This window comes from Mirounga angustirostris, unplaced genomic scaffold (genome assembly GCF_029215605.1).
Source record: "Mirounga angustirostris isolate CCGP_5_RB_7025 unplaced genomic scaffold, mMirAng1.0.hap1 SCAF_5, whole genome shotgun sequence".
Taxonomy (NCBI): Eukaryota; Metazoa; Chordata; class Mammalia; order Carnivora; family Phocidae; genus Mirounga; species Mirounga angustirostris.
The window spans coordinates 111,854,478-111,868,403 of NW_026991713.1; the positions used below are offsets into that span (position 1 = coordinate 111,854,478).

The following is a 13,926-nucleotide window of genomic DNA, read 5'->3' on the forward strand; positions in this document are numbered from 1 at the left end:
TTGAGATCATGACCTGAGCTGAAACCAAGAGTTGGAGGCTCGACCAACTGTGCCACCCAGGTGCCCCACCAATTTGAATTTCTTAAGATGGCACTGATGTTAGGCAAACCCATATAGATTTATTTAAATTACGATTATAGTAAGTAGCCCACTTATATAAACAGGATGCATTTGGAAGTTTTATTTGAAGTAGGTTTTTTAAAAAATGTTTAAAATAAAAAAATATTTAATTCAACTTTAAATTTTGAGACAATTACAGAATCAAATCCAGTTTTAAGAAATAATAACAGAGGGGCGCCTGGGGGGCACAGTCGGTTAAATATCCGACTCTTGGTTTCGACTCTGGTTATGATCTCAGGGTCATGGGATGGAGCCCCGCATCAAGCCTGCGCTCAGTATGGAGTGGGCTTGGGATTCTCCCTCCCTCTCCCCCTCTCGTTCCCCCGTCTCTCCCCCTCACGTGTGCTCTCTCTCTTTCTCTCTCTAAAATAAATAAATCTTAAAAAAAAGAGAGAGAAAGAAAGAATACAGAGAGATCCTATATACCTTTTATGCAGTTTTCCCTAATGGTTACATCTTGTGAAACTATGAAACAATACCACAACCAGGATAATGGCATTGATACAGTCCATAGAACAATGGAAGGATTCATAACAAGGATCCCTTTTATAGCCACTCCCCTACCACCACATCCCTAATATCTGATAACCACTAACCTGTTCTCCATTTCTACAATGTTATCATTTGGGGGAATTTATATAAATGGAATCATACAGCCTATAACCATTTGGGATTGGCTTTCTTTTACTCAGCATAATTTCCAGATATTCATCCAGGTTCTTGCATATGTCAGTAGTTGGTGCCTGTGTTTTTATAGTTTTATATTTTACATTTAACTTTGTGACCCATTTCCGTTAATTTGTGTATGAGATATGAAGATTAGGTCAAGGGTCACTTTTTCTTTTTTTTCCTTTTCTCCTCCCCTCCCCTTCCCTTCCCTTTCTTTTTGCCATTGGCTGTCCAGTTGCTCCAACATTATTGTGGACAAGGTGACTTCTGTCAAAAATCTGTTGGCTGTATGTGTGTGGGTCTATTTCTGGGTTGTCTATTCCATTACTATAGCTATATAGTAGAACTTAATATGGGATAGATTGACTTACTCTCACTTTATTCTTTTTGAAGATTGTTTTAACTGTTCTAAGCTCTATGCTTCTGTATATAAATTTTAGAATAAGCTTGTCTATATCTATCATAAATCTTTGCTGGGATGCTGATAGGAATTGCATTAAATATATACATTGTTTTGGGGGAGAATTGACATATTTACTGTGTTGACCCATGAACACAGTATATGTCTATTTATATTTACGTTGGTCTTTTGGGTGTTTTTTTAATCAGCATTTTGTAATTTTTAGCATACAGCTCCTGTATATGTTTACGTAAGTTTATATCTAAACAGTTTATTTTCTTTGGAATGATGGTAAATATTGTGGTGTTTCTCATTTTGGTTTCCACATGTTGATTGTTATAAAATAGGTGTTACATGATATGGTCTCTCTTAGAAGCAAGTGTCATAAATAGATATGGTTCCTTGATTAGCACACAAAAGCCAGATTAAAATGCATAAGAGAGCTGGATTTAATGAACAATTACTAGAAAGAATGGTAGTCTACCACATTGCTTATAATACTAGCATTAAATAGTAGCTAATATGAAATAGCTTATCTTGGAAATGTCTAGTATAAGTGTAGTTCTTATTTTGGCTCATAACATGATTTTCCTTTTTCTTCATGGATATAGTATGAAATCCACTCTCACGCACATCAGATCTCTTACTGTTACTTTTGGGGAAAAATGCGTGTCACGGGAATCTCCTGAGTTCAGATAGCAAAAATATTTAGGAACGTGTTTAAACAGATTGCACAGGTAGAATTAACTGGGGTTGAACAAAGACAAAAAGGTGAATAGAAGAGGAGGCTGGGAGGAATTATTCTGTTAGACTCCAGTGCATTCATCTAGGCCGGTTTGATGACTACAGGGGAGCAGGGAGCCACGATTTAAGAAGCATCTGAAAGTTAGATGTTTGTTTTGTGGGAGTGCCTCTTTTTTAGGAGAAGAGAAAAAAAAAGCAAAACTGCATGATTGTGGTAACAGTGATTCATTGTCTCCTCCTATCTTTTCTTAAAAGACCCAGATAGTCGACTATTTTATGTAAGTTCTTATTTATTTTTACCCTGCTTTGCTCCAGGAGGAGTTTAAAGCAGTAAATATGAAGATACAAAACAAGATAAAATGTTAAGTGGAGGAAAACCACAACTGGTCAAAGGGAAAAATAAGATGAGGCCATGACCATGACCAGGATTTGGAAGCAGAAGTCAAGCTGTTGAGGTTTTGTTTGTCATCTTGAAGTGGGTAAACAATTTGGCTTGGGCGAATTATTTTTAACCCTTGTGCAAATAGCCCCGAAGCTGGTGTTGAATTATTAGTCTGTCCAGCATTATCTGCCATGTTTTCATCCGCCACAGGACTGCTCAGGGGGAGGCATTGTCCTGCAGGATTAATTAATAACAGGAATTTACATCCTGCTCCGGGAGGCCTCTGCTGTCTGATGCAGCCTGGTGGTCGGAGAGCCCACACCCAGAGAGGCACACCACCCGGGGCCTGGCAGCCTGCAGCTTTTGCTCCAGCCCAAAAGTCTGGTTTCCTGATTTATATGGGAGTTAGGCTGAACAATTAAGACTTTGTTATTTTGGGGAACAGCAAGGACACCTACAATTGTAAGTATTTTTGTAAGCAGGCGGTCATATTTAGTTTTAATATCTAAAAAATGGAAATAGCCTTTTAAGAAGTGATTGTGCGTGGTAGTTCATTATCATTATTATTATTATTATTATTATTATTATTATTATTATTATTATTATTATTTTCCCAGTAGTTAAGTTTCCTCTGGTTTGGAAGTGAGGTGAGTGACCTGAGATTCCTCGGAAGGTAGATCTTGCTAGTTGGGAGCATTGTCTTTGATTTTAAGACAAAATCTTGGTGTGTTTTGGAGAAAGTACTTCCAGCACCATCCTTTCTTCTGATGGCTCCTTTTCTACACTTAGTGGAAATGGGAAGAAATCCACAGATGTCCACACAATTTGTCAACCTGTAAATAGACCCATGCCATCATAATGTGCCGTTTAATGTATATACGTGTGGACGCTTGTCACTTACGTCCTGGCGTTCGGTATCTGAGCTTTATCAGTGCCTGTGGGTTCTTTCGGAACGCAAACACCAGAATCCGAGACCCATTTGCCCGCTCAATTCTCTATTGTTGCAGCCTGTTGAGTAGACTGCTGTTGGCATTTTTAATTTCTCTATAAAACAAGCTGAGAGACAATGCGGATGATCTAATTGCATTTCAAGGAGCTGCGGGCCAGGCTTGTTGCAACAGCTGATGGGCTCCTCTGAGTTTCAAGAGCTATTTATGGTAGATTAGCTGGGATCAGGGCTCTCCAGTTCAGGCCATAAAAGGCCCGTCCCATGTGGAGTTGCCCCACTGCTCCTGACAGCGCCCTCCGAGGCTGAAGTGTCCTCAGGTTTCACGTGGATTTACCCAGTAATGGATGGCCACACCAAGGCCAGATTGGGGAAGTTCAGCATCAAGGACACCAGGGCACTGAAAACTTCGAAAAGAAGACTCTTTTTAATATTTTGGCGATCTTTTTTCCGAGAAACTTTTGGGATGTAGCCTTCACCTATTTACTGCATTTGGCATCCAAATGCCTTTTGGAAAGCACCGTTCTAAATTTATCCTGTTCTGAATCATCACTTCTGATAGATGCCATTGCCTGGTTTGTGCTGTGATATTTGATTTTGTACAGTGTTCTTTGGGCTAACTTTTGATATTTTGCTTTTTGTTTAGAATTTGAAAGTAGTGTTCATTGAAAGGAGACACAAAGAAATTACGTGAGGACATCCAAAGCCGTGTTTCGTTTATTTTTTAATTAGAAAAATAAGGAATCACAGTGTGATTCCCCCCCCCCTTTAACTTAGAGGAACAACGATTAAACAGAAATTTGAAGTAAGTGAAAAATCTTCCTATAAATCTAAATGCAGTTGTATGTTAAGTGCCATCTGTCTGAGCATGCTTCCTGAGGTTTGCTGACTTCAAGCACTGGAATGTTCCTGCCAGGCTGTGTTAGTTATTGCTGTGACTCCTCCATGTACCCTTGGGCATGTTTTTTAGTTTTAGAGTGATGGGATTTCTTTTCCTTAAAAACGAAAGAACTTTATGGCACAGAGAAGTTTGTACTAACAATTTAATTAATATTATTTAGTAAATGCATTCTGTCTAAATATGAGCACTTGAAGCCTTGGAATTAAAAGCATATCCACAATACAGAGTACTTCAATAATTGTATCAAGTCTTGGGTTAGAATTCAGAAGGGCACATTTTTTTTTTCACTCTTGTTATTAATGGAAATGTAAATTGCCGGTGATCCTTTCATATAATTTTTGTTTTGAAGGATCTTTACCTTAGTACTCTGATTCTTCAGGCTTGGTTTATAGAACCTCTGATGTTCCAGAATTAAAAAACAAAAACAAAAACAAAAACCCCAAAACTCAAGCCTTAGTTCCTAGGTTTTTGAACTGTATTTCATTTTTAAATTATCCAAGAAAAAAATGCCATATTAACCTTTTTAAGTCCTAGAGATAGCTGTGGTCTCTGTAATTTCGCTTAGTGATTTGCTCCTATTAAAAAATAGCAAAGAGCTAGAGCACATTGATGGTTTATTTGACATATTGCTCCTTTAAAAAAAAAAAAAAGACTTTTTTTTTTTTTTTTTATAGAATATCAGATGGACCAGTAGGGGCAGTAATTATTTTTATCAGGTAGAAAAACAGAATATTTATAGAGATGAGTTTCATCGGTGAATACTGCTGTGGCTTTCAAACCAGAGGGAGAACCACAACTTTAGCGGGCATTTGGAAATGCTTGGGGGCATTTCTAGTTCTCACGATAACCGTGGCTGGCATCTGGGACAGTGTGGTTAAGAATTAGAAATGCCTTGTAATGTGGGACCATCCCATAGGGTGAAGCATGGCTCTGGCCAAAATGTGGGTGGTATTCCCTGCTGAGAAAAGCTGCAAGGTATTAATGTTCTCCTCCATTCCAGAGACAAGCAACAGGCTGGGCATACAGGCTGCCTCTTCTCACCAAACCAGGGGAACTCTTGAGGCACCAAGCAGTTGGGTGTCCTGTCAGGGGTGGATCATCCGTGCTGCTGCTTGTGGGGGAGCGGGTGCAGGGAGGTAACACAGATGAGCAGAGACACTGCTCATCACGCTTCCTTCTGTTGTGAGTGGGACAATGCTTGTTAGCCATCAAGGAAATGCTTTTTTGACATCAACCAACTCTGGTGCCACGAGCATAACTTTCAAAGTAAAATTTGGTTAAAGCACCCAGCTTACATCATTTTCATTCAACAAACCCAACTATTTTTGTTTGTACTTTAGACACCTGCTGTTTCTTGGTAATCATGCCTCTGGAAGATTGTGAATTTCAGTTCAGAATGAACAACATTGTTATCGCCTGGGGTCATTTAAAATTCTCTAGTTGAGGATTTGAATCCAAAGAAAAGGGCCACTGGCCTTCACAGGGATGTCCCGAGAGCAGCTGTTCAAGGCTCACAGGCTGTGCGGAGAGCTGTGGGGCGGGAACCACCAGAGGCTTATTTTTATTTTGGGGCACAAAGGAGGTCCTCTCCTCACTGTAGGGCTGCCTGAGGGGTGCTTTAGGACACTCATTACAGTGACAGTCACCGTGGCATCCCCGTGACTAGGATTCCTAGTCTAGAGCCTTCCTGTAGTTCTGGGCTTCATTATTTTGTAACTCCGAACCAGAAGCCACGTGGTCACCCTTGACTCCTCTTCCTATAGGTCGCTTGTGCACTCCTCTGTAGGGGGCTACCCAACAAGGCACCTGGGTCCCAGCTCTCTTGCCACCCAGGATCTAGCCCAGTGCGTGTTGCCCAGTGAGTGAGTTAATTGAATTGAATGCATTGGAATGACTGTGGATTCTTCACATCAAAATTTAGCAAAAGCAAAATGCTTTTGCCATTGTTATGTTATTCTCTACAGAAGTAGATGTTCTGTGTCGTAAGTTCTGTTTTTTTCTTCCATATCTAATAATGCAAGCAGATTTGTCTTACTAGTACAAGTGTGATGGGGTTTATGTATGTGTGCTTTTGCCAACACAGGAAATTATGGTGCATTCGATGAAGTCAGCCACTTCATTATTGGAGCCTTGCCTAAAATGAAGAAACTCCTCTAGTGGTGTGATTTGACTTATGTACTTTTCCCAAGCATTAAACTTTATCCCTTAGATGCAGCATCTTGGGGTGGTTTGCCCTGCTGACCTTGGACCAGAAGGCAGCACCTTGATGTCTGGTTCAGAGACTCAGTGTCTTATGGATATTCCTAGTTGCAGGAGGTTTTGAAAGAGGAATTTATTTTGCTTCGTATCTTGCTTATTCTCTTTTGAAAGTTGCTCCTTTAATCCCAAATTCATAACCTATTTCAAACTGGCTTTTGTATGAATACAGTCAAAGAAAGGGCTTTAGTATTTGCCTTGGGATAGTTGGTTCACCCATGTCACTGTGCTGGATTCATTTCAGCACATATGTATTGAATGCTTCACTTCAGTATTACACATCTGTGTGCAGGTCTTTGAGTTGGATGCTGTCGGAGGAAGATGATGAAGCTCATTCCTGTCCTTAGTGAAGTCATTTCCTAGAGGGGTCCAGACAGGGGCTTAATGAAGCTGTTATACAAGTAGGCTAGAAGAGGGGACGCCTGGGTGGCTCAGTTGGTTAAGCGTCTGCCTTCCTCTCAGGTCATGATCCCAGGGTCCTAGGATTGAGTCCTGCATTGGGCTCCTTGCTCAGCGGGGAGCCTGCTTCTCCCTCTGCCTGCTCTGCTTGCCGCTCCCCCTGCTTGTGCTCTCTCTCTCTCTGACAAATAAATAATAATTAAAAAACTTAAAAACAAAACAAGTAGGCTGGAAGGGACGAACACTAATAACATGCCATCCATGCTCACTGCCAACCTCTTTACCTACATTGTCTCATTTAATTTATATAGTGGTCCCTGAGAAATATTACTATCATTATCCTTATTCTACAGGGGGAAAAAACTGAGGTTTCAAGAGGCTTGCCCAAGGGCACATACCATGGGGTCAGGGTAGAACTGGATTTGAACAGGTCTATTGGATTTTGATGCCCATCTTCATAACCCCTGTTTGAAACTAGTACTTCTCGAAAGTTTAAGAAGCATCACTTGAGGTCTTGTTAATGTCCTGATTCTGATTCAGTAGGTCTGGGTTAGGGCCACAAAGAAGACCCAAGGTAATCCTGATGCCTCTGGCCAGCACTGACTTTAAGTAGCACCGTCTTCAAGTACACAGCTTCCTTGTGAAGCCAGAGAAGGAAGCAATCAGGTTGGAGGGAGATCTGAGGGCTTCCCGCAGGAGAAGTGGTCTTCCAGTCTAATCTCATCTTCGTTTTTCATGCCAGCCCTTCCCACTGTTTGCTGACCCAGTTGTCCCCCATTTCTCTTCTAATGTCTGCCTTTCTCCTGGCTCTCCCTCCTCACGTTGAAAACGTACTCAAGTTTCCTCCATCCTAAATAAAGCTCCCCTTGACCTCAAGCGCTGAGCTATTTCTTTCACTGCGTGTTCACTTCTCAGCACCCAGGGCTCTGTGCAGCCCTCACCCTCCCAGCTCCACATGATCTCCAGATTGCATTACCTCCGAGCACCTCTTTATGAGGATCCTGCCTCAGGTCTACACTGATGGCTGTATTCTTGAGCTCTCGTAAAACCTGTATTTTCTAACTCATGCTCTGTCTCCTCACTGCTCCAGCTTAACTTCTTAGGGTTAGGGTAAGGGTAAAAATTCTTGTGCTGCTCTCTCTACGGTGAATTATATGATCCGTCCATTCCAGGTGAAATGTACTCATTTGGGTTTTTATGGTGTATTTTCTCTTTTTAATTAGGAGTTGTTCACTTCCAATAAGCTATGTTAGCACCTGTATCCTAGATAATCAGCACTGATATAATTATGCATTAAGAAAGAACAGTTCAGGGGCGCCTGGGTGGCTCAATCGTTAAGCTCTGCCTTCGGCTCAGGTCATGATCTCAGGGTCCTGGGATCGAGCCCCGCATCGGGCTCCCTGCTCGGCGGGAAGTCTGCTTCTCCCTCTCCCACTCCCCCTGCTTGTGTTCCCTCTCTCGCTGTGTCTCTCTCTGTCAAATAAATAAATAAAAACCTTTATTTAAAAAAAAAAAGAAAAGTTCAGGGGCACCTGGGTGACTCAATCAGTTAAGTGGCTGCCTTTGGCTCGGGTCATGATCCTGGGGTCCTGGGATCGAGCCCCGCATTGGGCTCCTTGCTCGGTGGGGAGTCTGCCTCTCCCTCTCCCTCTGCCTGCCGCTCCCCTTGCTTGCTCTCTGTCTCACTATCTCTCTCTATGTCAAATAAATAAAAATAAATAAAATCTTTTTAAAAAAAAAAAGAACAGTCCATTTCTGAGTGAAGACTCAAAGGGCTTTTATAAGTAATGCACCTATAATTTGTGAACTGTTTTGGTTAATCAGAGGCCTCATGTTTCTGGATTTTCGATTATGTTCTGAGTACGGAAAGTTAAATAACTTCGGACATAGAGTTGTCATTGGATAAAAAAATCATACTGGTATTTTCAGATTTTTTTTGAGATATCAAAAATTTTAAATATTTTAAGCCCTAGGCTTTTCAAACGTTCTAAAAACACTACCTAATTTTACCCCATTTAACCAAAAATTTAAGGTATACACATGAACTTGCACACATATTACACGTTCAACAAAACAAGCCACTGCAGCCAAACAGATAGGAATGCAGTTGAATTTCAGTACCTTAAAATACATTCAATTAAAAAGTAGGCAATGGAAAGTAAAATAACCTTTGAAAATTTTAGTATTGTTTCATGTAGATTTTCTTAGAAAAATATTTTTAAGTTGCGATTTCAGATTCCCATGGACAGGATGGTCACAAGATTAGCAACATTTGTTTATTTTGCCATTACTTCATGCCTGTAACAGTTGCTATTATGAAAGCCAAGGACAAATGACATTTTAACGTCTATGATTTGTTTGCAAGTATCACTTCTGGTACCTTAAACACAGCTAATGGTTCTATAGGTTTGAGCCAGGTTAGAAAAATAAACTCAGCCATGCTGTTCAGAGTAGATGGCGCTCCAAATCATGCTCATGGTCTTAATTTCCACCAGATGTTCATTTTAGCCAGATGCACATAATCATTTGGCTTTATTATTTCATGCATTTTTTATTGAAAATGTTGAATATTTTAAAATTCTGTGATTTGATAAATATTGTCATGATGCGGTCGTAGAGGATGAGTAAGCTTCATGCGATGCCTTCTGCCCCAACGTGGGATCCTCCCATTTGAGATGGAATTTATTTAGTTGGATTTGTATCATTTCTTCTCTCTGGAGGCTTCAAGGAGCTTGCAGACATCTAACAGTCCTTAAATATTTCAAAAGAGAATTTTCAGTAGGAGGTGGAGCAGGGAGCAAAAGGGAGGAAAATAATATGAAAGCAAGGATAGCAAATAAGCTTTGTGTCCCACCTGCCTCAGCCCACCTCCCAAAGCTCCCAAAGCTCCCAAGAACGATTTCCCTTGCTCTTGGGGGAGGAAGAACATTTCATTTGGAAATCGAGGGTGTTTGATCCTCAGGAATGCTTGGGGCAATGGCAGAGTAAGTGGAAGCAGCCCAGGTCTTAATAACCAGCTGTGTGACCTCGGGTAAGTTCTTACCCTCTCTGAGCCTCATTCATTAAAATGAACATTGGAATGGAGGATTTCTAAGGTCCCTTCTCCCTATAAGGATAATAGGTATAATTCAAAGACTTCAGAGCTTGAAAACATTCTGGCCTCTCCTGGAAAGGAGACCCTGCATCTAAAAGGTGTGGCTCAAGGCAGCAGAGCAGGACCAAGTTAGAAATGTCTTAAGCAGGAATACATATATATTTTAAAAAGTTTTCTCACTGTACTGACATGCTTCCGTTGAAATGTGCAGCCTGTTCTTACTTCTCGGTTGGTTTGGTCACCGTTGTCTTCAATCCTTTATTTTTGGAAGTTCCTGCCATCTCTTCAGACTGCACTCCCATTGTTTCTTTTGTGTTCATTCAAACACTTAAATTTTCTTTCCTGTGGCCTAATTTATTCTTCTCTTGCGCTTTTGCTTTTTCTCCTAATGTGAAACCCCAGAGTGGTCATGGCAAACCCCAGGAAGGATGCCTGAGACAGGATTTTCCTGTTCAGAGCAGGAGTAGGGTGTGCTTGACTCTTTTTTTTTTTTTGGTCCCTTCACATTTATTAGCTTACTGCCAGACAGTCATTCTTTATCAATTATTTTCTGAGCACTGACTGTGTGCCCAGGACTGGTATTGCTTCTGGGGGAAAGAACAGTGATCAAATCCCTGCCCTCATGGTGTTTGAATTTTAATGGACTCAAGTATGATTCTCTTCTTTTTTAACCTCATATCTCTTTAAAGTGCTTAAATGACAGAATTTAAAATAGCTGCCATGGTTCCTAACCCAAAGGAGGTGCTTGTTAGGTTTAGTATCTGTCTACAGTTTGCATTATTTTCTGAAACGCTCTCTTCCCCTATAATTTATACTGATAAAGATCATAAGCTTTTTTTGAAAAAAAAATTGTTTGATTTAGGCAAGTACGGGTTTTAAAGATTTTATTTTTAAGTATTCTCTAAACCCAACGTGGGGCTCGAACCCGCAACCCCGAGATCAAGAGCCACATGCTGCACCGACTGAGCCAGCCAGGTGCCTCTCCCTCAATTTTTTAATTCATGTTCCCTTCACTGTCACAAACTTCTATCTATAAAATGTTGATTAATTGCCGAGGTGAAGGTTGACATTGATATCATTCAACTGAGATACTCCAGAAATAAATCACTGAATCAACTTGACTTCTTTCTTACTTTCAGATTTTATCTGTTTTGAAAATATTTTTAAACTTAGCAAAAATTTAAAAGTAAAGGTACTTTTAAAGTACCTTTTTAAGTTTTACCTGAAGACTTTGAAGTGAGTGAGAAGACCTGAGTCACATTAAACTACTGTATATCACTAGAAGTACGAGAAAAGCTGTCTTATGGCAGAAACTTTGGAATCTGTAATCTATCATTCTGTGTACTTTTTTCTTAAGATTATTTGTCTGGTCATCTTTATTACCAGGGAAGCTGGTTTTACACTAAGTTCATTAGCTGCCTTCCTGCCTACAGCGTATGTTAGTTTTTTACATTTAATTTTGTTAAATTTTTACATTTAATTTTGCACAAGTTGTAAAGGGCATTCTTGGTTCATGGGGCTATAAACATTTCAACCTTTGTCCTTCACAAAGTAATTATTTCATTAAAAGTAAATTATAATTTTTTTAGTAGCTCCAGATAAAAATGCTAATCACAAGGTAAATGGATGCGCTAAGATTTGAGAGAACAAATTACCTTGGTATTTTAATAGTTTTCTGAGCTAATTTTTATTCATAGCATCTCTCTGGCTAATGTGAGGGCTGATGATGATTTCTATAATTAATGAGCTCAAGTTAGGAAAAAAAAAAAGACTAACAGGTAGATAACTTAGGGCAGCATGAAGCCAAAATTGTTATTTCAGGACAGTTGTGTTTAGGTGACCACTGTGAAAGGTGCTCTTGTTGAGCTTTTTTTTTTTTTTTGAAGATTTTATTTATTTTAGAGAGAGAAAGAAAAAAAAATACACGAGCAGGAGTAGGGGGACAAGCCGACTTCCTGCTGAGCAAGGAGCCCGACGCGGGGCTCGATTCCAGGACCCTGGGATCATGACCTGAGCCGAAGGCAGCCGCTTAACCCACTGAGCCACCCAGACACCCCAGGTATATGTTTTAAACAGGTCCATGAACAGGCTTTAGAAGGCTACAATATCTCCCCAAAACTCCTTTTTTTGAAAGCTCATTTAATGGAGGTGAAGATCCTTTGTTTTCCATTTTTTGCTAAAGGGGCTGTGGCTCCCATGAGAAACGAGAGTCACATTCTAATTGTTTGTATAGAAGTGAGGATCTACGGAGTGCCTGGAGGTCTAGGTGACCCCATGTGGGGACACACCCCTGGAAAGTGTGATGTTTCAGCATCCACCTGCTGAGACAGGATCCGGGGCAGCCTGCGGGTTTGGGTCATCACTGCCCAGTAGAACCTCCTGCATTGATGGACGTGTTCCCAGGTTGGTGCAACTGTTCTGTAGGGGAGCCACCAGTGACGAGTGGCTGTTAGCACTTGAAAACATGGCAGTTGCAACTGAGGAATTGAACTTTTAAATTACATTTTTTTTTTTTAAGATTTTATTTATTTGACAGAGAGACACAGCAAGAGAGGGAACACAAGCAGGGGCAGAGGGAGAGGGAGAAGCAGGCTTCCCACCGAGCAGGGAGCCCGATGTGGGGCTCGATCCCAGGAGCCCGGGATCATGACCTGAGCCGAAGGTAGACGCCCAACAACTGAGCCACCCCGGTGCCCCGAACTTTTGTATTACTTCTGATGAGTTTAAACTGCATTAGTCCTCTGTGTTGGAAGTTGCAGGTCCTGAGGAAGTGGATCTGTGCTTTGTGCATCTGCTGATATGAGCTGGGGAGCTGCGGTCTCACCTGTTGACATAGCCACATGGGGAGGTGATGCTCAGATTGCAGAGGGAAAATAACAACTACTGTGCTTTTCAAAAGAAATTGAAGACTTATGGAATCTGAGGAAACTTTCCTGTGGGTTCCCCATTCCTCTCACCAGTCTACAAATACACACCCCCTAGTGCAAGCATGCTCACACACAGTACACGATTCTGTAGGTTCTTTGTTGGCTCTGAACACAGTAAATGTTCATTTCTACATTTTAATTGTGTATGCAAAGATCTGGGCTTTATAGTCTCACCACTGCTAGTCACATAAGGTGGAGCCTTCAGTCTGATATCATGGGCAGCACCTGCTTAATGGTCAGCGTGGATGCAAGTGCTGTGAATCCAGCAGCAAAGTGGTTTGGGCTGGCGGGGGCTGGGGCTGACCTTTAGCTGCTTTATTGTTTTTTCCTAAATTTGTGTCTTGATGTAAAGTGATGCGGTTTTATGAGAAATTAGTTTACATGATTTTTTGCTTGTTTTTGTGTTTAGATTTTTGTATACTCAGGGGTACAAACTAAAGCTGTCCTTTGGGGACTGGGGCTGTGGTATGTGTGACGAGGAGATTTTTCTATGACGGTGGCTCATGTGACAGCCTATACTTCACAAGCATACAGAACACCCATTCATCCATCCTATTTTTGAGTACTTCCTGGGGTGACTAACGATTCTGCGCATTTCCCCCAAGCGTCCGTGGCTGGTGAACCTGGACGAGTGGTGTCAGGCAGTGTGATGGGGGCACAGAGGGAGCCCTGCCAACCTGCCCCAGTCACCTCACCTCACATCTAAACAATGAGGTGTTGGCCCACACTGTCCCAGCTGCTTGTGGGTGTGTGTGTGTAGCTTTTCCTCCGAATCTTTATTATTAAAATGAGCCCATAAACAGAAGAGAACAGAAAGTCTTGGGCACTGAAGGAAACATAGGGCTATAGGATGTGTTAGGGTTGAGAAGGGGCCAGCTGACATGCAGGGTCGTGGCCCTCACCCCGCCTGTGAGCCCACAGTTCAGGTGGTTGGTAGGGGTTCCTTTGGAGGCCCCGTGAATTGCTCCTGAGACAGTGACCCTTCCTTCTGCACCCGAGCTCAAGCTGCAGTGGCATCCCTCTGTTCCTGGGTGCCATGGCCTTCACCCTCTGCTTTTGCACCCCCATTCCCCTGAGGGTGGAATCCC

General features: G+C 41.5%; 1 protein-coding gene across 3 annotated transcripts in view; it reads left to right on the forward strand.

Annotated features, from left to right (window-relative positions):
* Positions 1 to 13,926, forward strand: part of SVIL (supervillin) — a 228,871-nt gene that overhangs the window by 77,014 nt on the left and 137,931 nt on the right. Inside the window, exon 1 of one of the 3 annotated variants that reach the window (XM_064591886.1) lies at positions 3,908 to 4,066. The exons of the other annotated variants lie outside the window; for them this stretch is intronic. The gene's annotated coding sequence lies outside the window, so the exon portion shown is untranslated. Of the gene's footprint in view, positions 1 to 3,907; positions 4,067 to 13,926 lie in introns of those variants that run through there. 3 annotated transcript variants of the gene reach the window in all.